Source organism: Marmota flaviventris, chromosome 6 (genome assembly GCF_047511675.1).
Source record: "Marmota flaviventris isolate mMarFla1 chromosome 6, mMarFla1.hap1, whole genome shotgun sequence".
Classification (NCBI taxonomy): Eukaryota; Metazoa; Chordata; class Mammalia; order Rodentia; family Sciuridae; genus Marmota; species Marmota flaviventris.
In genome coordinates, this window is record NC_092503.1 from 10,785,021 (window position 1) to 10,809,598 (window position 24,578).

At 41.6% G+C, this 24,578-nt stretch overlaps 1 long non-coding RNA gene across 1 annotated transcript in view; it reads left to right on the forward strand.

Moving 5' to 3' along the window:
- The first annotated feature begins 19,998 nt into the window (after window positions 1–19,998).
- Window positions 19,999–24,578, forward strand: part of LOC139706011 (uncharacterized) — a 61,119-nt gene continuing 56,539 nt past the window's right edge. The window contains exons 1-2 of the long non-coding RNA XR_011707686.1: window positions 19,999–20,198; window positions 23,213–23,443. This is a non-coding gene — a long non-coding RNA (uncharacterized lncRNA). The remainder of the gene's footprint in view (window positions 20,199–23,212; window positions 23,444–24,578) is intronic.

The following is a 24,578-nucleotide window of genomic DNA, read 5'->3' on the forward strand; positions in this document are numbered from 1 at the left end:
GGACTTGGGGAGTTCTTTTTTCAAGGACTTGCTAAGGAAATGGGACTGTAATTAGAAAGGGAAGCAGGCTTTCTCTCTCTTTATCTCTCTTTCCTTCTTAGGTGAACTAAAAAGCTTCGGTAAATACACACCAAGAATCTATGAAAACTTCCAAATCAGTGGGAAAATGTTCTAACTTCAAAAATCGCTAATGAATACGTCCTAAAGCAAAGGAAAGCTGCATTTGAAGAATCTGTCTCCCGGTTACCTGTCAAGTCAGGTGCTTCAGGATTTTTCGGTATGTCCCGAAGCAACACATGACAAGCTATTAAAATGAAAATTCTGAATAAAATTAGGGCAGCCCATTAGCCCGAACAGGGGGAAACATGGTAAGAGATTTAACAGATTTGTGAACTGAGTATTTTCTTTTCTTTTTTTTTTTGGTGGCTGATATTTTTACTTTGAAAAGAGTAGAAAGTAATTTTTGCCTTTTTGGCGAGGGGATAAAAACCCAAACTGAGATCTGAGGTTTTTATAGTTTGGCAAATTTCAGAGATATGAAAGCAGAATTTTTGGCACTCAGGGATTGAGAGGCAAATGATATCATATGGCTTAAGGGAAATAGCTAAAAAAGTACATTTGGAAAATTTCAGAAGCTGGCTGCCACCGAAATGATTTTGAATCTTCTTCCCATGAATTTAGTTGTCACAAAAGGCAACTAACCCTGTAGAGAAAAATGGCAGGTCCCAGAGATGTCAACCCAGGCCTGAGGGGAGGTGGGCTTGGGAGGTCAGCAGTTGCACTGTAAGCCATGGCCTTCTAGGGGCCACTTGCAGATGGGGGGAGCACACTATGGGGGAGTTAAATGATTCAGCTTGTGGATGGGGAAGGACAGCAACTTGGCACTGCCCAGTCTCATTTCTTGAGCCCAAATCATTATTTTGATTTTGGAGATTGTATATTTGCAAGGTCAGTGTCACCGCCCCAAAGCTGCTGTGTTACGTTACACCCCTTAACAAGACCTCATGGAAACAACACTGTGTTCAGTAGACAGCAGACAGGTTCAAAGGTGGGAGACAGAGATGGAGAGGAAAGACCAGGCAGGAGACTCCCTTCCCTTCAGACCATTCCCATTTTCTTCACCTCTGGGGGGGTCGGAGGGGAGGTTTCAAGGGTAAGGATGGAGAAAGGCAGAAAATCTGAGATAAGAGGATTGTTTCTGGCCCCACTTTTCTCTTTTCTCCCTGAGTCTATTGATTTTCAACAGCAATCCTAGAGTTTGCGGCTTGCAGAGAGATGGTCAATGAAAAGCTATGTAAAACAGCATGTTAAAAAGGGGAAAATATTAACACAAGATAAAAAAGAATAGAAAAAGTGCTTGATGTTGCAAACACATACTCAGCAGTGGAAAAACTCTAATTAAAGTCACCAAATAATCAGGACGAGTAACCCGCCATGACTTTGTCCAAGGTCCGATCTGTGTTCTGATAGTGTATTCCATACACCGAGCCTGGCTTTGGAGAAACTCGCTAAATTACCATTGACATTGACCTTTCCATTGGTAAGATGGAACTGGACCATGTGGTGTGCTCATTCGTATATTAATGTCCAGTCAATTCCCTATTTGTTTTTAAATTTTTTATTTTAATTTAAACTTATTTAATTTTTGTGGTAGTGGGGATGGGACAGAGATGCTAGCACTTTAGGTCCCCAGCCCAATTTTCAACTCTTGATTCAAAACACTTGCTCTTCCTTCCAGTGAGAAAGTCTGAGCAGTGAACCTGCTGATCTCTTCTTGCTTCCCCTCTGCTACTGAATCCATGAGGAGAGTTTCTGTCTTCCTCCTGCCCTCTGATTCATCAGATTGGTTTACTGGGTTTTCTTCCCCATCCTTCCCTATAATTTTTATTTTTTTTCAGGCTAACCCTGGTACTTTTGAATTCTTGACCTTATTTTCTTTTGTTTTTCCAAAGGGTCCACTACATCAATTATTCTCACTTTTTCTTAAATCTTCCATTACTTTCCCTCCACGGGCTCCTTCCCCTCCTGGCTACAAATACACTTAGAATGCCTTTATCTTAGGAGAAAAATATATCCTACAAAAACTTCTGTGTCTCCCTCAACTGTTATCATTTCAAAACTCCTTCTAGCAAACACATGGCTCATCACTACAGTTTGATTCAGCTTCGCTGCCCCCACCCCACCCTTTTTTGTGGAAATTGCTCTGGGAAAGGTCAAGGATGATCAGCTCCTAATTACCTGGCTTATCCTTTATCTGGCTTTTCCTTTATATTCCATTTAAGATTCCCTGGGAACCACCCTCAGGCCAACTCTCTTTACAGGTTACAGCTTCTCTAAACAGTTTCACCCAAGCCTGAACTTCTAGCTAGAATTTTCCTGTGTCTTCGGGTCTTCTGAATTCCAGCTATCCCAAACTGAACTCACTCTCCACAGAAGCTGGCTTGGGTCTTGGCATGCAAGAGCCTCGCAGGCAGCAGAGGACAGCTCCAGAAGGTGGAGTTTCCAGACGAGAGATGCGCGTTTCCCCTTTCCTCTAGAGAATTCAAAAATCGGACAGAGATGAACTGGCACTTCCCATCCAAATTATCTTCAAGCCACCACCAATTCTGTAATTAGAGAAGACAAAAGAATGAATTCCAACCCTGGGATACATAGATGGGTTGGCCAGTTTTGCACGAGGACCAGAAGGCCACGGACAGCCCAGCTTCTGGGCTAGTACAGAATCACGAGGTGCATTCATGTTCTCTCTTTGTACCTTAATCTATTCTTGTTATTTTCCTGCAAACTGATATTAGGAACACTCTGGAAATTCTAACTCTGGAATTTTGCTACAGAAGTATTCTAAGTATGCAGTGTCCTGAGTCTCAGCTTGTCTCCATTAACCTCTTGTTGTAACATTTATTATTCAAGTTACTTTAGTCCAGGTTCATCATCCCTTCTGGTAGAGACTGAAAATTCAGACTTCACCCAAGATTTTGGGAGGCAGAGACGGGGTGTGACCAGCCTCATCAGAGAAGACCCCAAAGAGCAGACTGATGGATAGTTGTCTGGAGGGTCAGAGCCCTGGGGGTCCACTAAGCTCTTGGGAAATTCAGATATTCCCATCAGGCAAGTTAAATCTTAAGCTATTATCTTTTTAGATTAAAAATTCACCTTGGTAGTGGTTAGTTGATAAACTTGGAAAATTTTTATTAATCTTTTGGGGAAGGGACTGGAATGATACATAAGAAAATGAATCTGGGTCAGTAAAGAGGGGAAAAAAATAGAAGACATTCAGGGACACAGAGACAAACTGTATTGCACGGTTTTCCTAAGGTCACCACACCAAATATTCTGACCCCTCTTGTTTTGGTGGCCTAAGTAGCAAAGAGAGCATCAGAGGATATAAGATTCGTTGTTCACCTCAAGAGCAACGTTTTATTTGATTGGATAAGACTAGCGCTTAACATAATTGAACAACTAAAATCTTCACATTCCCTTTGGCTTTGTGTACTATCAGGTCCAATAATGTTTAAACGTATAAATAGCTAGTATTCACATTTGTCTTTCTCGTGGTTTTGTATCAAAACCAGGGTCCACCTCCGGGTGGTCCACCTGGCCCGAGGTGGGTGTTGGAGTCCTTCTGAGGTGCAGGCTTTCCTGTCTCAATGGGAAGGCAATTCAAACTAGGATAAAATATAGAATGATTGGAAACACGATTCCTTTCTGTCTTTGATATTTTATCCACATCCAAATTCGAAGATTTAAGGACATCCATGGAAAACAGATGTCTGACACAGGACATTCACATTGTCCTACGGGTGCTCAGCAGAGACTGGAGGGAGACACTTCCTTATGGGATACAGGCTCGTTCAATTCTCCTGTGATGTTTCTGTCCGGATGCTTTCAGATCCTTTGAACTCAATGCTTTTATCTTACATTGACTCAGTCAATGCAGATGAGAAAGTCCCTTGAGGCAGTAATGTCACCACAAAACTCTGTCCTCAGCTCTTATTGTTCTAATTGGATCTGTAAGGCCTTGGAATTGACACAGCCCAATCAATAATGACTACTTTTAAGCGAGGAACCCTTCTTGGAGACACTGCAACAGTATTTCAGATTTACAGATATTTTCACATTCAATTAAGAAGATGGAGACCATTCAACCATTGCTGGTCAGAGACCTAGAATTCCTGTAACAAACTTTGGTCCAACTCCATTTGGCTGCAGTATTACTTTATAAGAGGAAATTTGGGCCTTGTCCCCTGTCTTGATGCCCAATGTTTGAAATATGCAAGGAACTGTGTGGTACAGAACAGGGTGTCCTTCCTGTGGGCTGGGAAGACGCTCTCCCTGCCCAAGCTGCCCTCTTCCAATTTTGCTTCCATCCGGGAAACAGTTGGCCATCGAGGCCATCCTTTGGAGTAGCTTAAGGATTTCATTGTGAATGTAGAAAATAAAGTGGATTATTAGATACAAACTCTCACAACCCGCTATGAACAGATGAGCCTTTCCAGTCCCAGATGGGGCACTGGACCAGATGTGGAGACTCTGGCAAAGAGCACAGGGTCCACTTACACACCGGGGACTCAATTGTTGTAAGCATTTAAAAATTGTTTTTAATAAGGACTAATATATAGAGAATAAAGTGCACACGTATTCAGTGTGTATCTTGATGGATACCTCCCACCCCTCACACAAGTATCTCGAAACACTCACTCCTGCTGTTATGGTTTGGATGTGAGGTGTCCCCTAAAAGCTCACATGTGAGACAATTTAAGAAGGTTTGGAGGAGAAATGATTGGGTTATAGCCTTACCCTAATCAGTGAATTAGTGATTAATGAGTGGTAACTGGATGCAGGTGGGGTGTGGCTGGAGGAAGTGATTCATGGGGGCATGGCTATGGGGTATATAACTTGTATCTGGGAGTGGAAACCTCTCTCTCTGCTTTCTGATCATCTTGTGAACTGCTTTCCTCTGCCGTACTCTCTCGCCATGATGTTCTGCCTCATCCGGACACGGAGCCCCTGGGGAGTGGAGCTGGCTGTCTATGGACTGAGACCTCTGAAACCGTGAGCCCTTAAATCAACTTTTACTCCTCTACAGTTGTTTTGGTCAGGTCTTTAAGTCACAGCCGTGAAAAAGCTGACTAAACCACCTGATTTTCCCAGTACGTACCTGCTAAAGTTCACCAGTATTTCACACTCTTTTCACCATAGATTTGTTTGCCTCTTTTCTAAAATTATTTTGCATTTTGCTTTTTTTTTCTCTGATTCAACTTTGTATTTGTAAGATTCATCCATGATGCCATGTGTGGTTTATTTGCTCTTTCCTACTGCTGTTTAGTGTGTATTCCATTGTGTGACTACACCATAGTGTGTTTACCCATCTGACTACTAGACATGTCAGTTGTTTCCATTTCTTGGATTTTATGAAGAAACTGTTACAAACATTCTTATGGTCTTTTACACAGCCAAAAATTTCCCAGCATTTGTAATTATTTATATTTCTTTCAATAATGGAGTTGTGATCCAGATACATATATTTTTAAACCAATATTTAGTGTTTTTACACTTTTAAATTTTAGCCATGCTTAGGGTTTTAATTTGCATTTTTTAAAAAAATATTTTTCCTAGTTGTTGATTGACCTTTATTTCATGTATTTTTATGCAGTGCTGAGAATCGAACCCAGTGCCTCACACATGCTAGGTAAGTGCGCTACTGCTAAGCCCCAGCCCCAGACCTTAATTTGCACTTTTTGATGAATACACACGTTTTGTATTAAGTATGTTTTCATGTGCTTTTTGACTCTTTGGATAGACACTATTCTATGAAGTGCCTATTCAAATGTTTTGCTCGTTTTGAAAAATTGGATTGTTTGTTGTTTCCTTGTGGATTTGTAGCAATGCTGCATGTATTTATTCCAAGAGTCCTTAGTCAAGTGTATATGGCAAATATCTTCTTCCAGATTATGAGTTGTCTCAAAAATGTTGACTTTTGAGGATGTTTTTCTGGTTGACACTGAAAGTGACACCTGATTATAACTGTCTAACACTCAAGTCCAAAGGAAGAAATGGAGATTCCCAGCGTCAGGCATCTCCTGTGGGAAGGGACCTTTTCTGTGAAGTCTTCCCTAAGCCCTGACACCTGTTCCTTTATGTCTTGGAGTGCTGTGAGCTCGCTTCAATTTGCACCTTGATCATATCATATCGCAATTGGTGTCGTGTTTGTGTCTATGCTAGATGATGAGTTTCTAGAAGAGGAGATACATCCTGCATCTCTGTCTCCAACCACAAGCTCATGGCCTGGCACACATTCCACCTAGTAGTTGCTCAGAAAATGTGTCCTAAACAACTATATGAGTGGTCGATTGAGCGCAGGTGTGGTGTGACCAGACGTTATTTTAAGTAGATACTTCTGGCCATTGTATGGAGAGAGGAGCTAGAGATTTCAAATATAAGTGGCAATTTAGATCATACTGTTTAGACAGCAAATCCAGAGAAAATATGCTGAACTGAAGAAGTCTGCATGTGTTTTTCTTCGGTAGCCAAGGGGTGCTCAATCAGCCTGCAGGTAATGATGATGTCAAATTTTGTTAGTGAATTCTCTGAATCTGACTCAGTGACAGATGACAATACAAGACAACAATGACAACAAAAAAAGATATGTCATACAGCCCCAGATGACAAATGCTGACTGAATAGCATAGGTAGGGAGCGCTCAGAGTTGACAGATAGGACATGGCGATCACCAGGAGCCTCAGCGCTCAGCTTGCCTAGTACGATTTTTCCTTGGCATTGAGGTGTAAGCTGACGTGACTTTTTATTATGATGATAGAAATATTATTTCAAATGTAAAATTTGAGTAAATCGAATGAGAAAATTCAAAAGATGATACTTGCTGTTTCCATTGTCTCTTGGGCTCAGGCTCAGTTTCAGGAGGGAGACTTCAGTGGGAGCTGAAGGCTGCAGCCCCAGAATGGCTGAACCCAGGAAGCCAAGGCCTCGGCAGGCCACAGCAAGGTGCAGGCTCCTGGCCCCGATGAAGCCACCACCTCCTCAGAGTGGCCACCTGCGTACTCATGCTCCACCCAAGAGCAGGCTCCCGGGACCCTACCAACCCTGACCTTGGGTTTTCTGGGATTTTGCAGATGGGGTGGGGCATATGGCTTGGAAATCTTCAGGTTAAAATTTTAATTTGGAATCGACAACAATCAGCACCACCACTGAGTTTAATTTTTTTATGTGGTGATTTTTAATGAAATACATGTAACATAAAATTCACTACTTTAACTGCTACTAAGTGTACAGTGCAGTGACATTAAGTAGACTCACATTGCATACCCGATGCACCACCTACCTCCAGGATGTTTTCATCCGCTCAGCTGAATTCTGGACCTATTAAACTGTAACTTCTCAGTGGCCCCTTCTCTCAGCCCCTGGAAAGCACCATCCTGGTGTCTGTCTTTATGAATTTGATTCCTCTAGGGGCCTCATGTAAGTGCAATCATACAACATTTCTCCTTTTCTGTTTGATTTCATATAGCGTAATGTCTTTGAGGTTTATCCTTGAGGTAGCATGTGTCAGAATTTCCTTGCTTCTTGAGGCTGAATAATTTTCCCTTGTACACATATGTCACATTCTGTTGATCCATTCATAAAGTTTAAAATCTTAAATTAATTATTCCTACTTTTCCAAAATATTTTTTTACATATTATCAGAAGAAGAAATAAAGTAGGAAGGTAAAGGGACTCATGTTTATTGAGAAATTGCTACGTGCCTATAATAGGCAATATTCGTTAGTCACTGTAACTATTTAGGTCTCATGACAGTCTTGTGAAGTAGACATTGTCATACAAGCATTCAGGTGAGGAAAGTGGAATGATTTGTGCTTGAGTTTATCTCTCTGCAAAGTTCATTCATCCCCCCCGCACCCCCCTGTGCATAAGAGGAAAAAAACAAGAGTGTTGACACTGTGCAATTCTGAAATGTATAAAGTTTAGCTTTGTTTATTCATTGTGGGTGGGTGGTACCATCCACCTACTCTCCATTCCCCTTCCCCAGGCCCAGGTATTATATCATCTAAGTCAGCCCAGGTCTAGCATTATTAAAGCAGAATCCTTTTCCTTTACTGAAAAAGCACATAGCTGAATAAGGAAAACCATCTGATCATTTCAATAGATACTGAAAAGCTTTTTAATTCTTCACATTCATTATTTAAAAATAAAAAAGCTCAAATACTTCTCCAACTGAATGATGAAAGCCAAGTCTCTCAAGCTCAGATTCTTCATCTATAAATGAGAACTACATCTGTCCAAGTCTTAAACTTCCCCTCTCTTTCTATTCAACCCACAGCTTGACATATATGAATTACATTGTCATTTGTTTCCATGATGTTTTACAATCCTGGAAGGTACTTCAGGGATGGGAATACTGAAGCCCAGGGAAGAAGGATCATGTTGGGGTGCCAGGAGCTGAACTCAAGACTAACCAGTAACACCAGCACTTGAGCCCAGCTCTTGTCTGAGCCACTAAACTGTGGGAAGGCTGCTGACAGACCAGTCAACTCCCACAGAGAAGCTACAGCCTGGCCCGATGACGCAGTTCTGGTTAGTGATCTGAATGTTGGTCATCTCACTCGGTGATCAAATCTGAGGACAACATAAAACTGGAAAGCATAACAACATAGCATGATTTTAGGATCCCAAAATATTTCCATGAGCTGGAAACATGACTTGAATTGTTAAGCCAAGAATTTGAATGCCTGAATCCCCTAACTGCTTAAGCAGAGACTTGGTGGCATCAGTTTTTCAGGACTTATGGTGTTGCAAGTGACAGAAACTTAACTTTGATTGTTTGGGTACAAAAAGAGGAAGTTTTTGTTGTTGTTGTTGGCTCTTCTTTTTTTAAGCAGGGATTGAATTCAGGGGCCCTCAGTCACTGAGCCACATCCCCAGCCCAATTTTTTATTGTAAATAGTCAGGAGTTGCTTAGTGCTTCGCTTTTGCTGAGACTGGCTTTAAACTCACGATCCTCCTGCCTCAGCCTCTCAAGCCACTGGGATTGCAGGCGTGCACCATGGTGCTCAGCTGTTTTTTGGCTCTTGTATGCAAATCATGGGTGCCGCAGAATGGGGGCTGCTGGGACCCTCTCAACTTGTCTCATTTCTGATTCTTTTTTTTTTTTTTTTTGCGTTTGTTAGGTTTCTTCACAGGGGAAGAACTCTGGCCTCTTAGCAATTCTCAGATTCACATGTTTCTAGGTTAGTCAAAATGAAGGAAACAATTCTCTTGCCTCTGTTAATAAATTTCCAGGGATGGGCATGGTAGTGCAATCCTGTAATCCCAGCTACTGGAATAGGAATAGGCAGGATGATGTCAAGTTCAAGGTCAGCCTGGGCAATATAGCAAGATCCTTTTTCAAAGTCAAATCTAAGAAAGGGTGTGTGTGTGTGTGTGTGCGCGTGTGTGTAGCTCAGCGGTACAGGGCTTGCCTAGCATGCACAAGGCCTGGAATCCTCAGCACTGAAACAAACAAACAAACAAAATTGCTAGACAGGAATTTAATTGGTCTGGGTCAAGTACACTTCAGGCCAAATGCCACAGCTAAGGAGGGGAGCGGATACGAAGTGAACACTTCCTCTGTGCATCACACAGACAATTTTTCTAGACTGAGAGGAGGTTTTTGATGGAGGGTGTAAAACAAGAATGACTTGGACCTTTGCTGACTCTAAAGACGATTATAGTTGATAGTTACGTAGGGTTGGTTGTCAGTAAAAATTTCAAGTTTGCCTCAATGGGGCTCGAGTATCCAATCTGCTCTTCAGATTCCTCCTGGAGGATCATATCTGGTTCTGCTCGAAGCCAAACATTGACAACTTAGAAATAGAGTTCTCGATAGATAGGAAGAAACCAAATTTTATCATATACACAAAATGATGCAGTCTCAAGAATATTGATCTTGGAGAATATTTCTAAAGGCAGGATAGGTGTCTACTGTGTGTCTGAGGAGGCCCTATGCTACCCTGGTAGGCCAAAGTGTCACCAATACCACCTGTGACAGCAAGCCTGCTGTGCAGAGGTGGGAACCTGGGAGACAGGCGGGTCTAGCCACTTACTGTGTCATGTTGGCACCTTCATTAGTGTGTCTAGTGTGAATACGTGAGCATTTCACAAGGTTGTGTGAATTCCACGAGAGAAGGAGTCAAGTGCTGCCGATTTGATGTCTGATAGATAGTGGTGGCTTGAGACCTGGTGGCGTGAGTGTTCGCAGACATAACACTTCCTTATGCATAAACATAAGGAAGGCTTTGTCAACCAACAGAGTGACCCAGCCCTGAATAAGCATCTTTATAGGTAGTGAGCATGCTGTCCGGGGGTGGTTAAGCAGAGGCTTAAAACCACTTGGATTCACGCAATCCCTCTGGAGTAGGAGGGCTTCCGGTCCCATCCGAGTTAAGGAGTCAATGATTCTAGGTCCTTATTCATTTCTTAACTCCTTAAACTATCTTTCAAATTCATATTCATAATTTATCTGTTTTTGAAAATTTAACAAGTAACAGTTTTAGTGATAATTATTGCATTTCTATATTTATAGATAACTGGCACATATGGAGGTGGAATAGCACAATTTGATATTTTCTCATGTGCCAGATTTTTTTTAATAAATATAGAAAATCCTATAGTTATGAAAAACTATTTGTTAAAATTAAATGTATATGCAACTGGGCATCTGTTCTGATACATTAGATCTCTCGAGAAAGAATTTTCTTAACGCTATTGGATAGAACCCAATATTAGCCCAGAGTTTAGGGGCCTTAAGCCTCAGAGCGCCCACATAAAACTGAAAAACCTTTACTAATTTCTGCATGCAATACACTTCTACTTATTCTGGTTAAAATTAAACTTTCTATCTATAAAAACTGAAAAATATGTCCTACCCCCAGAAAGTTATAGTGGGAATTTTTTTCCCCCTCAATGACAAGGCTTCTGAGTATACGGCATGGGGTGGTGGAAAGAGTGAGAGTCAATGAGATGCGGGTATAAATTCTGGCTGTTTTTCTACTGGTGTGATGTTGGGCAGGTTGCTTAATAGCCAAGAACCTTCTTATCCCACCTGACAATGTGGGGCTTACGTCTTAGGTGGATTGTCAACAGAATGCCTTGCACACAGTGGGCATTTTAAACGTTTCACTCTTTCTTTGTGTGAGCCTGTGCATTTGGAAACAATGGCGGGGATGGTATTGAGATGGAAGTAGCCGTGAAGTCATACCCTTGCTGTGATCCAGGGCTTCCTACGGGCTGGGTACTGTCTGAAGCACCTGCAGCACATCATCTCTTTTAATCCTCTCTACAGCTCCACGCAACGCATGGCAGCAAGACTGCTTCATAAGTCAGGAAACTGATGCTTTGAGAAGTTAGTGTCTTCAAGGCCCGATGGCTTGCAAATTGCAGACCCAGATCTAGAAGAATGAGTAGCATTTTATACTTAGTGTGGATCATCTTCTCACTGCCCTTTGACTTGGCTGGTCATGTTTCTATTTTCATGTGGCTGGATTTTCATGACCTGTTGTCTTTTCATGGCCAGAAGTTTGAGGGATAGGGCACTGACCAGGGACTCCTTCCCATTTCGATGGTCTTTAATCTCCCTCTAGGTCTATTTCTGCCATGTTTATGTCTTGCTATGGTATAGAACCAAGAATATGCAATTATTATTTTCAGGCTGTTAATTTGCATGGACAAATGTTCCAGGCAATATGATTGAGACAAAATTATGGATTGGTATCCCTCTACTTGGAGGGAGTTTATTTTGGGTCTCTTGTGCCCTCCCCTCCACCATGGTCATGCCCAGATGTTTCTGTTCCTACTAGAACACCCAAGGTAGCCCAGGGTAGAGTGACTGCCACTTGAAGCCTGGTGGTCTCCCATGACCCCTGAGAGCTTCTGGAGGTGCCTGGGATACCTGTTATTGGGTTTAGAGAGGCATGGCTTTTAGTGTTCACTGAATGTCAGTGTTTAATTTGCCAGCTTCCAATTTAAGCTTATTTTTGAGAATTCAAATCTCCTTTCAAGCAAATTAGGTTAAACTGCTTGTGATAAGGGAGCTGCTTGACCTTGAATCATTTCCCTTTTTCTATTTGAAAGAGAGATGACAAAGGGGTTGACGGATATGATTTAGCATGCTCTGGAGAAACCAGAAAGAGCTTATGAGTGCAAATATATAGATCAGGGACAAGTAAATAAAGAAGACACGGTGGGATCATCTTCAGAACGGGACCAGTTCATACTTATTTTTTTTCCTTCATGAAATGTCTAGTGCCATGCAAATTTCACAGTATGTATTATTTTTTAATGGAGACAAAATCTCTTGATATTTAACAGACTCTAAACAAAATTTAGGTAGGCCATGTAAAAATAATATGCACAGAAATTCTAGAATATCAAGAGTCTCTCTCTCTCTCTCTCTCTCTATATATATATATATATATTGGTACCAGGATTTAAACCCAGGGGCACTCAACCAACCACTGAGTCACATCCTCAGCCCTATTTTTTGTATTTTATTTAGAGACAGGGTCTTACTGAGTTGCTTAGTGCCTTGCCATTGCTAAGGCTGGCTTTTTACACGTGATCCTCCTTCCTCAGTCTCCTGAGCTGCTGGGATTATAGGTGTGCGCCACCGGCCTGGCAAAAGTCTAATATCTTACTTAAAATATAGTTGCACATCTTTTATTTTTAAATTCAATGATAGTTTTTCCTCTGTCCATACAGAAGAAGCTGCTCTCAGGTACACTCTTCCCTTGTCTCTAATGTCACCAGAAGGTCAGCAAAGAAAGCCACTTGGTATGCTGTTCTCAAATTGGAGACCAACAGCAAGAGAGCAAAAGACATACATGATTTGACAGTCATCCAGGCCAGTGGCTCTCAGGTGAAACATGTCTCTGAGTCACCAGGCTTGTTTATAAAGCAGACTGCTGATCCTCACCCTTGGTTTCGCAGATATCATAGCTGTCCCCTGGCATCCAGTCCCCTGTGAATACCCGAACATATGGATGTTCAAGTCCCTTCTATAAAGTGGCACAGTATTTGCCTATAGCCCACGCACATCCTTCCATGAACTTAAATCATCTCTAGTTCACTTATAGCAACTAATACAATGTAAATGCTGTGTAAATAGTTGTTATGCTTGTTATTCAAGAAATAATGACCAAAAAAGTCCATAGATGTTTATTATAGATAATAATTTTAAAAAATATTTTTGGTCCACAGTTGGTTGAATCTGTGGACATGGAGCCTGCAGGTACAGGGGCTCTAATTGGTCAAAAGGCCTCAGGTTGCACGTGAGAAACGCCTTCCTAATGAGCTCCCAGGTGATGTGCTGCTTCCAGTCTACAGACCCAACATTGAGAACCATCAATCTATAGCAGCATTGTCCGGTAAATATACAACATGAGGCACATAAGTCATTTAAAATTTTCTAGTAGCTTCATAAAAAGTAAAAAGGAACAGTGATATCAATTATAACAATATTTTACTTAACCTAAAATATCTAAAATATTATCATATAATATTTTGTAATTAAAATATGTATATATTTCATTTAAAACTATTTTATACTAAATTCAAATGCTATCATTAAAAGATCTAAAACACTATCATTTTCTTACTAAACATATAAAATTACTAACAAAATATTTTACATTATTTTTATGTGAATTTTCAAAATCTGGAGTATATTTTACGCTTCCAGCATATCTCAGTCAAGACTAGTCACAGTCTAAGCACTTTATGACCATTGGCTATTGTATTAGAAAGTGAGGAGCAAATATTCTAAAAAATTACATTGCAAAGAAAATGCTTAGAGATTATGAAATCTCAATATTGGGTGCACATCAGAGTCTCTTGGGGACTTTTAAAAACATAATCATGCTGAGGTCCCAATCCCAGAGAATCTCATTGAATAGGTTTGGGATATAGGCAATAGTGTGTTTAAAAATCTTCCCAAGGAATTCTAACATACAGCTAGGTTTCCAATCTCGGGGTTAGACGGAAGCCCTATAGGATCAACTGGGACAATAGTGCAGCACTCATAAACAAAATGGTCCCATAAGATTATGTCACCGAGTGACATCATAGCCATCTTAGTTTGCGCAAGCACACTCTACAACATTTGCAGAATGATGAAGTCACCTAACCACACACTTCTTAGAACATAGCCTGTCGCACATTCCCTTAGCAAAGGTAGGAACACGAATACCAAGAAGATCTCTGCAGCTCTAAGGCAGGCACTTTCTGGAAGAGGATTCTATTTACTTCTTCTAATGCTGTGAGACTGGTATGGGTGCTGTTTTGCAGAAGGTATAGTGGCAATGAGGAAAGATCAAGTTGTCAGCCAATCAGTGAGGCTCGAGTGGACTGGTCCCCGAGTTGCCCTGGAGACCAGATTCCAAGACCCACCCTAAGGTGTCATCTTGCCCACTCCTGTGGGTCACTTGGTTAGCTCTGGCTCCACTGTCCTCCAGCCAGGACTGGAGTACGCTCTCCCTTGCCCACTTGTTCAACTAAACACAGTTTCCTCGCTTTTAGAGAAAAACTGAAACTTAAGTTTCATTAGTATAAGCAAATAGAATCAGTGGCTTTTTTTTTTTTCCCATAGAGGATTTAGATAAATTTCCAAACATTTGAGGTTGGTTAAAAAACAAACAAACAAAACCCCGAGATGATTAAAAGGGACTGCCTGTTTCCTCTTACTTTTTTAGTTTAAAGAGAATTTCCTCTGGGTCAGCATTTGTATTTGATTCTTTGAGTTGATAAAGATGTCCACTGGATGACCTAGATGCTTTTCTGACTTTGACTGAGGCTTTGGATTCCAGTTCTGAGAAGTTGCAGGCTACTTCCTGCAAGGGAGCTCAGGATCAGGAAGGGCAGGATGGGGCTGGTGAATGCAGTCCTGGCTGCTAGGGCCGGCAGAGGGCCCTGGGCTCCCTGGGTACCACTGCTCCTCATTCTCTCATCCATTTAGTATGCACTCTCCCTAGCTGATGTGTTTGTCTGGGGTCTTCTGTGATGTCCTGTTGTATGGAAGTTGGGATATTTAATACATGTTTTGCATTTTAGACCTCCAGACACATAAACCCTCTTTTGTCTCAACTCACTCTTTTCTTCTTACTAAGTTTTAAATCTTGATTATGTCTCTTTGAAACCAAGAATTGTAATTACATTCAAATGTCTCACCTACAGTGTTTTCTTGGCCCACTTTTCATGTATTTCAAAATCATTAAACAAGACAAAGTGGAAGTCTCGGTCTCTCATTGATCTGCCCTCGGCCTCTCTCACATTAATGGTGTCAGATCAGCTTTCTCAAGCCTATTGTGTGTGTATCCTTGCTGTGTAGGCCATGAAAGTCATGTTGAAATCTCACTGCCTAGAGCTTTAGTCAGAGTATTTCCTTGAAAGCTTCTATTTTTGAATGCTGGATGCAAATAACAACAACAACAACAACAATAAAAACAAACAAAAAAACCAAAATGCAAACAAACAAAAATTTCTGTTCAAATTCATGTCCCTAATTCTTGAAATTTGTGACAGATGGTTGGAATAAAGGCATTTTATTAAATTTTAGCAAATGGGCTTCATGGAGAATCTGAAGAAGTGACAGGAAAGAAGAAATTTTAGTGGATACTAGTATGAACATTTGGCCAATTTATACTAGATTCAATTCAACAAAAAAAGAGGACCTTGTTGCACTCATACATGGCTGGTGGGACTGCAAATTGGTGCCATCACTGTGGAAAGCAGTATGGAGATTCCTCAGAAAGCTTGAGATGGAATCACCATTTGACCCAGTTATCCCACTCCTTGGTTTATACCCCAAAGACTTAAAATCAGCATACCACAGTGATGCAGCCACACTGATGTTTATAGCAGTTCAATGCACAATAGCCAAACTATGAAATCAGCCTATATGTCTTTCAAGAGATGTATGGATAAAGAAAATGCGATATGTATACACAATGGACTATCACTCAGCCTTAAAGAAGAATAAAATGGTGGCATTTGCAAGTAAATGGATGGAGCTGGAGAGTATCATGCTAAGCAAAATAAGCCAATCCCCCCAAATCAAAGGCCAAATGCTTTCTCTGATATGTGGATGCTAATTCACAATAAAGGGGGAGATGTGTGACTAGGGAAGAATAGATTTACTTTGGATTAGGCAGAGGGGATTGAAAGGAGGGGAGAGGGTTTGGGGATAGGAAGAATAGACAAATGAATCAGGCATTATTACCTGTGTTCATATATGATTTCACAATGATTCTACATCATGTACAACCAGAAGATGAGAAGTTATACTCCGTTTACTATGATGTGTCAAAATGCATTTTACTGTCAAGTATAACTAATTATAACAAATAAAAAAGGGGACCTTGGGTTGTGGAGAAAAACAGCCCCTTTCTGAAGGTGGGTAGCTAGGTTTGGTTGGATTGGGCAACTCACAGAATCAGGCAAAAGAACTTGCTCCCCAAACTGCTCTTGATACAAAAGGACACAGCAATGTTCTCATCAGGTGAGTTGGAGAACTAGAGTGGAGCCAGCCGTCCAGGGCTGCTTAGTGGTGATGGGGAGAAGGTATGTTTTTCAGTGTCATTGAATCATCAAATAGCAGAAGAACAGTGTGCTTTGGGTCTAAGTCCTCTCCATCCCTCAGGGAAGACAAAATTTCCTTCTGCAGGATAAGATGCTGAATGTGAGTCCTCCTGAGGTCTCTCAGTTTTATTGAGTTGAGGCCTCTAAAGCTGGGGATGTCAGGTGTGTCCCCATGTGTATTCATGTAGGAGACTATCAACAGCACTGGGAGGTTGTGAGTGAAACCCTGTCAGCATCAGGCCACCATCTCTAGACCTTTAGAAAGAGGCTCACGCAAGGCTGGTCCCAAGGACCTCTAGGGACAGTGGTTGGTGTGCTGTACGTTGGTTCCCCTGATGCCCCTCAATGAGGAATGGCCCATCTCCCTTTCCCTAAAACCAAATCAAAGATGGAGCTTCAAGGAAATCCAGCAGAGAGCTCTCCATGTCTTCTGATGTGGGGGCAGTCAAGGACGCTAGGGTGCCGCTGGCTGGAGCGGCACGGAGTGAGGCCTGAATTCCTGGGGAAGGAGAAACACAAGATGAGGGTCCATCTGAGGAGCCAGGCTGTGGTCTTCTTAGAAAGTGTCTTACCCACCAGACCACCTGAAGGGGTAATTTTACCCAACAGAGGGACAAATATTTCCTTCAAGGCCAGGAAAGACTGGGCTCAGAGAACTTATTTGAAAGCAATGTGACAGGAAATGCAAGGTTGGCTTCTGTCGGCATCGTACAGAATTGAAGTGGCCTAGTAGCATGGCTACATAGAATACAGCTTCAGTTTACCCCAAAGAACAGACTCCATGAAAGTGAGGACATAGTTATGTAAGCACTCTGGCTTTACCTAAATTAGCTGTCCCTAAGAACTTTCAAAAGCTGTCACATCAATTGTATGGTACTAGGAAGATTTGTCCAGCAGAGGTATAAGGGACGGATCAGTGACTTCCTGCCCCTCTCTGGCCTCTCCCTTGACTTCTTCCATGCTCAGATGTCCCCTGTGGAGTTTCCAGGATAATCCCACATGCTTCGGTGCTGTACAAAAGTTATTCCTTATTTACCTGAGCTTGACATCACCTGAAACAGATCCTCAGCACTCAGAGGCCAGGGACCCATCTTCGCTTTGGTAGTTATGGCACCAGGACAGCTCCTGTCCCAACACATGTGCTCTGGAAAAAGGTTGTTACATGATGGATGAGTCACAATTCTGCCACTAGGATTTTGGGAAGGCCTGGAATTCTTTGATAATTGACTTTATTTGGGCTGCAGTTTTCTCCAGTGTAGAAGGATTGGACTCAATTCCTAATTTTCTTTCAAACTACCGCTCTAATTCAGTAAGTGCAAGAAAAGAAGAATCAAGCAACAAAAAGAATCAGATGCCAAGAGTTGTATACACCATTGAGTATAGAAAAGGAGTGGAACTCATGGGGAGAGCTGATGTCAGTAAGGAGTGACAGTTGGGACACTTGAGAATAGCTTTTCTGAAACACATTTATCTGCCATGAGGAGAATATATTGAGTGAAGGATTGTGTATGTCAGGTTCAAGTTGGAAGCTTGGGAGTTACCTTTGTGCACGTGATAGAAGTTGAACGTGAGGTTGCTTTGAGAGAAGAAAGCAGAGTATTAAAGAAAGGGTTTGAAGATACACTGTGGGTCTGCATGTTGGTGGAAAGAATCTTTCTATAAAAAGGAGAAACAAGGGCAGGGAGTGACTCAGAGAAGCATCATCCTGTAAGGACCTGAAGACAACATGTAATTCCCAGGATGTTTTGCAGAACCCAATGATCTAGTGCTTCCAGTTTAAGTCAGAAACTGAGGTCTAAATTTGACTGGATCTACAAACTATTCACCACCCCATGGATTAGTGTGACCTCCTTTGTTACCACTGCCCTGCAAAGAGCTATCACTATCACGCAGGCCTTAAATTATCTTCTAACCTTTGCAGTTATAGAGACAAAAGTATGCTAATTATTTTGAGTAGATTTTTAATGGATTATTCCTAGGGCAGGACAAAAATAAGTGATAAAGGCGTTGATAAACTATTGTCCATGCCCAAGACCATAGACACGTCTCCAAATTGGTATTTGATGTCATTTTGCCACATTGATGGGGCTACGTCTAGTTCTTCAAAGAAGAAACCCAAACCATTTTCTTCAGCAAGCAGCACATGGAAATGACACAACAGGACCCTGACATTGAAGTAGACATGCCGTCACACGGCTCCAAGACCAGAGAAGGCCCCACGTTGGCAGGGCCAGAAAACTAAATGGGGACATGAGGTGAACGAGATGTTTTTGAGAGGGGGAAATCTGGTAAAATATCTTCAAATGCATTTATCCAATATTGTAGAATTGTAGATTTTTTTTTTAAACAGACATGCTTGTCCACGTGCTTTGAGGCGACACCCACTAACTTCATAGGAACCGACTGCAGTATTGATGGGAGAACATGCCCCCATATTTCTTTGGCTTATCTTTAGAAAGGGACAACGTCTATCCACAAGACCTTTGAGGCCGAGGCAGAAAAAGATGGTCTATATTGTGAAACCTCTTTTGTATATAGGCTGAGCTGCAATATCGAGAAATCCACCAACAGTTTGAAAATTGCTCAGAATGTAGGGTGTGCATGAAAGCTGCACTGTATCAAAGACAGAATCCAAAGGACACGTTTTCAAAAGGGAAAAATTGCCAGCCCAGAGCGCCGGTGGACAAATCAACATGAAAACAGTGGCTGATATAATCGCGGCTAAAGGAACAAATGTTAAACATTCTCCCTTCAACTCAGCTGGCCTATTATACCTCTGAATACCCAGGCTGACAATGCCTCCCTCCCTCCCTCCAATTTCAGAAGTGTCAGACAGGAGACACAGTGCCAGCGAGAAAGCCTTCCCCGATCTCTTGTTAGCTAACTGCGGTGTTTTGTTCCGCGGCTGCATGTCTGCGCGAGCCGACACTGTGTCAGTCATAATTACCACCTGTTCGCGCGCTCCCTTCAGGTCCCATCACCTCTGCAGCATTAAGCAGCCAGCGGCAGGAAGCAGTGTCGATTGCCCAGGAGCAGCGACTGTCAGGCCCTGGGTTTCAGAGGATAATTGCTGCCTGTGCACAAACAGCCCTAGCCTCTTTCCTCTTTCCCCTCCTGAATCAGGCAGGAAAAGACCCAACTGCACGCTGGCTCCAACACTAACTCGCATTCTCCGGGCCGAGGAGATCACAGGCACATCAAATGTCATTTTCATGCCACGCATCAGATCTGAACTCACACAGACATGTCATTCTGTGGGAAAAAAAATTTAAAAAGTTCAATTTAAAAAAAAAAACAAAACAAAACTGCATAGACGGTGACTTTCCTGTCCTGATTTTCAGTGTGGCACACTTTGTTTTTATTTTTAATAGCATCATTCTCTGGAGTTTTGATTGGAGACCTTCATGAAAATGATGTTTGGATCATACATTTGCATCTTTCCCCATTCATTCTAATATCACACAGGACAAATATGGATGCACTAGCCAGCATGACTCGAGGACTTCGCCTGTGACCTGCACTGTTTTAAGTTCTATCCTAAACACACAGTTGAATCTTCACAGCTCCTCTATCAGGTAAGCACCCCTGTTATTCCCTCATCCAGCTAGTTCTTGCACGTGTTTCAACTCACCTCAAATATCAATTGCTCGGGGAAACTCTTCCTGACCTGTTCCCCAGTTTGACCTCAATCCTCTTAGGAATTTGGTTCTTATCAGTTGGGTCACTCTTCCTAAAGAAACTGCAACTATTGGTGTTATGTCTGTTCTTATGTATGGACCGGGGCCCATAAATTCCCCAAATCAATTAGTTCCCTGAATTAAATATCTTCTAAGTCAGAACTGGTTTAACATTTGTATAATTATTAACAAGAAAAAGGAGATAGGAAGGGTATCACCTCTGTGCCTTTATTTTTTCCCCCTTAAATTTCACAAAATATCAGGCCTTTGATGTTAAAAGTTATCCTGAAGTACCAGAGCTCATGATGGACATGATATTATCCTGACAAGGGTAGCACTTGGAATTTTTAGAACTTCAGATTCATGCGGATGGAGTCCATAGGCTTAAAACTGTGATGCTTCCGTGTCTGAAATGACCAGGGTTGGAGTTATTTTGCCTTTTAGTAATCTCAGCCAGGCCAGGATGGAATCCTGTTGGGTGGTTCCCAAAACTATCCAATCACGATAAATTGCTTGGAGAACTTTGCAAAAAAATGAATCAGAAAAAACCAGAACAAAACAAAACAGATTTCCTGGTGTCTTACCATAAACCAATTGAATCAGAATGTTTGGAATTGAGGTCCAGGAATATAAATTTTTTTCAAATTGATCTAATTTTGATGATCAGCTGTTTTTAGAAGCAATATTATAAGCCCTGAGGGGGTTGAAAGCCATTTGGTTTAAGTAAGGAATGCAAACATGGAGAAGTTATCTTCTGAGTGTGGGCATGAGGACACCAGAGTGGATAAAATATAGAATCACACCTATAGCATGCAGCAAATGTAGAAGGAATAGATATTGTTTTTAGGTCAAGGCACAATTTGAATAACCTGGAGGACTTTTAGACCATGCCTGAACCCTGAACCCATGCTTACCAATTAAATCTGAATCTTGACTCTGAGGAGGGCTCAGGCATCAGAAGGCTTTGAAAAGCAGCTCAAATAGTGCAGCAGATTGTTGGTGGTACTAATATCACATTCAGGAAGGCACTGGACTCTTCAGGAATCATCACAAACTGCAGAGATAGAACATCACCGCACTGACTAATGTTTCCCAAAGACTTTCCTCAGAACCCTGCTTCCTTAAGATGCTCTGAAAACAGAATTCTGTGAGCAAGTAAATTTGAGAAATGCTGCTTCTGTGTCTATCTTTGAGACCTATGTGCATGCTACCAATTGCTGTGTCTGAGTAGATCTGTGACCAACAACTTTTCACTTGGTTTAATCTGAGGGTTTTCTGCAGAAACCACTGTTTATTTTCATAGCATTTGCTAGCATCCTGATCAGCTCCAGTAATGAGTCAAGGTCAAATGGATGAGTACTGGAAGCCTGTGAGTGGCGACATGAGGCTGAAGCTCCTCTCTATTATATATTGGGGTGGAGAAATCCAGGTCTCATACTTCCAGTTTTTATACTTTAGTTTTAAATGGATGGGGTACAAGAGGCTGATGGAGATGCACCTCTATTGATGTAAATGAACTGGGAACCTTTGTTCTGTATCTCATGCATTAGGTCATAGTATAATCTTTAATGGGCCACAGAAACCTCCTCTCCCCACTTTCAACAGAGCAGAAAACCTTGGCATTGATTTGGGAGCCAAAATGAATTTGGACTTAGTCATGGAATCACTCTGGTCATTAAGTCCAAGATTCATGCATGAAGTCCCAGCAGAATTTTCCAGTGACCTTGCCTGGTTTGGCTCTATCTCCTTGCTCCTCCCTCTACCCTGAGAACAATGGTTACTCTTGCCCTGTCAGCCAGGCTTCTAGGAATAGAGGTCACATGGAGCCCAGCCTAGTCATGCTCAGCTGAGCCAGGTCAGCAGTGATACAATATGAGCAAGAAATAAATGTTTATTGTAGACTAGGAAGATTTGGGCATAGTTTATGTCAACCAAATGTAATCTATAAATGTTGTTTGGCAGTTGATTCAAAGGAACCAAATAGCCCTCCCCAAATAAGGGCTAATCAGGGAAATTCATATATTAATATTAATAAATTGGTGTCTTTTTTTGCATGGTACAATGGAACTGTTTTGTTCATGTTTAATAAAGAATCCTCTTTAATGATCCACACTGAAATACTTTACGCATGAAGTGATACAGTGTGAGGATAGGGTAGTAGGTGGGGTAAGAATGTCCAAGGGGTGATCATTGTGGAAACTGCATAATAGACAATTGATTGTTCACTACATTATTCTATTTTTGTATATGTTCAAAAATATATATAAAATAAAGAATTTAGAAAATCAACATTTCCAAAAACTATTCTCTATAGGTTGAAAATTGGTGGAGTACCTTGTCAGGATCATTATAATCTAATTTTATGGTGGTGTCAATGAGCCATTCCTGCTGTAAAGAGTCAGCCAGAGAGATCTAATAATTTCCACCATGTAATTATTATCACTGTTTATCTTGGTAGAAACTGGTGCATATTGCGGTTGGAACACTAAGAGAGAAATGAGATCTAGGGAACTCAAAGGGTAATTATCCTTTTTTGAATATTGACACACTTGCATGTTTTTCCAGACGTAGATTTTGTGTAGGCGAAAGCTATTTGATTATAAAAGATCCGGTTTCTCTGAATTTTTTGGAGGTAAAAACTTCATTAATTAACATCAAGGAAAATGGAGCATCTGCTACTTTTTTGTCAACAGATTTTAATAATATTGAACACTGCTAATTGGGCAGAACTGAAATATAGCTCTTTGTATGTTAAATTAAGATGGTTTCTTCTGCTATTTTTTTTCTTCTAAATTTTATTTAAACCTTGGCAATTCAGAGTTCTTTCAACCACTTAAGTCAAAGTGGTTTTGAATACTTACAGGTAAAAAGGGTTCATGTCAAAAACACTGTTATTATTGTTGTTGTGATAGTTACTGTGACCTGGAAGGAGAAGAAAAGCAATTGGAGCTGCTAATATTCCAGTCTTAGACGTTGCTGAAGTCAGAAGACAGAACAGGAACTTTTAATGGGATTGAGGACAAACTTCAGATGCACTCTGGTTGAAAACCCAATGGAGCTTGGCTGCACTAGAAGGGATGGTGGTGGAGACAGGGGAGACCTAACTTACCAGCAGATGGTGAATAAACCAGAAAGAGATAAAGGTAAGCTTTGGGCCCAGTTAATCTCAGCTCTTATTAATGCATCAAAATCAAAGTCACCGTTAAATGAATCAAAATCTAGTTTGATATACACGAGGAAGTGGAATAGCAGGATGGAAAGGAAGAGGAAAACGGAGCCAGAGAGCTCAAGGTCCAAAGTAGACTTCATGATTTCTTCACTGTGTGGTTTTGGGCAAATGATACAAAAGCACCCGCTCAGCAAAGCTCAGCCCTGGCTTCTTCATCTGTGTGATTGCAATGGGAAGACTTAGCACGCAGGATGCAGGGAGGGAAAACAATACAGCAGTTAGCAAGGTCTGTTCCAACTTCTTGTAACACTGGAGAAAGCTTCCAGACTTTCTTGGTTTTCAAACATTGGCTTTCCTGCTCAGTCCTCTTGGATGTTCTTAGTGTCTGCCCTGGGTTGACATCAGATGCCAGGTCAGTCTCCTGCAGGAAAGCATCCTGACCATGGACAGTTCATTTCAGAGATATTGGAGCTGAGAATGTTGCTCAGCCTAAGCAGCTTCTGAAAACCCTGCACCCAAGTGACTTAAATTTCCCTCAATCCATGCATACGAGGGGAAGTACCACCCAGTGTACCACCACAATGTCACAGTGCTCATGCTTCATTTCCCTACCCCCCAGGACCAGTTTTCTTAGGAAATGGGATTCTAGGCCACCCTGTACAACTATACATGTTGTGTACCTCACAACTCCAGAGAGTGCTGTCAACATGAAAGGTGCACTATGCAGTTCACTATGTGCCGTGGCCTTGAATTTGTAATCCCTCTTCTGACTTAAGGTTTTCAGTGCTTTCTCAGCAGGAGAAGCTTCCCCGGGAGGTCTCTCCAGAGGCTCCCTTGCTGCACATCCCAAGGCTCTAAGGTGAGTCCTTTGGTCACAGAAAGCCCACAACTGAACTCCCTCCTCCTGTGGAAGACGGCCTCCTGCCACCTGGTGGTTGGCAGAATCTCTTGCCGGGTCCCAACCAAAGAGCCCTCACCTAAATGGAACTGCCTCTAAACCTTGACCTAAATTCCAGTTACCCTTAGTAATTTTCAGCAACAAAAATGTGAAGAATCCAAGAATTGGTGGGCTATTCATGCAGAATTGAACACAGATGAATTCTTTAAAA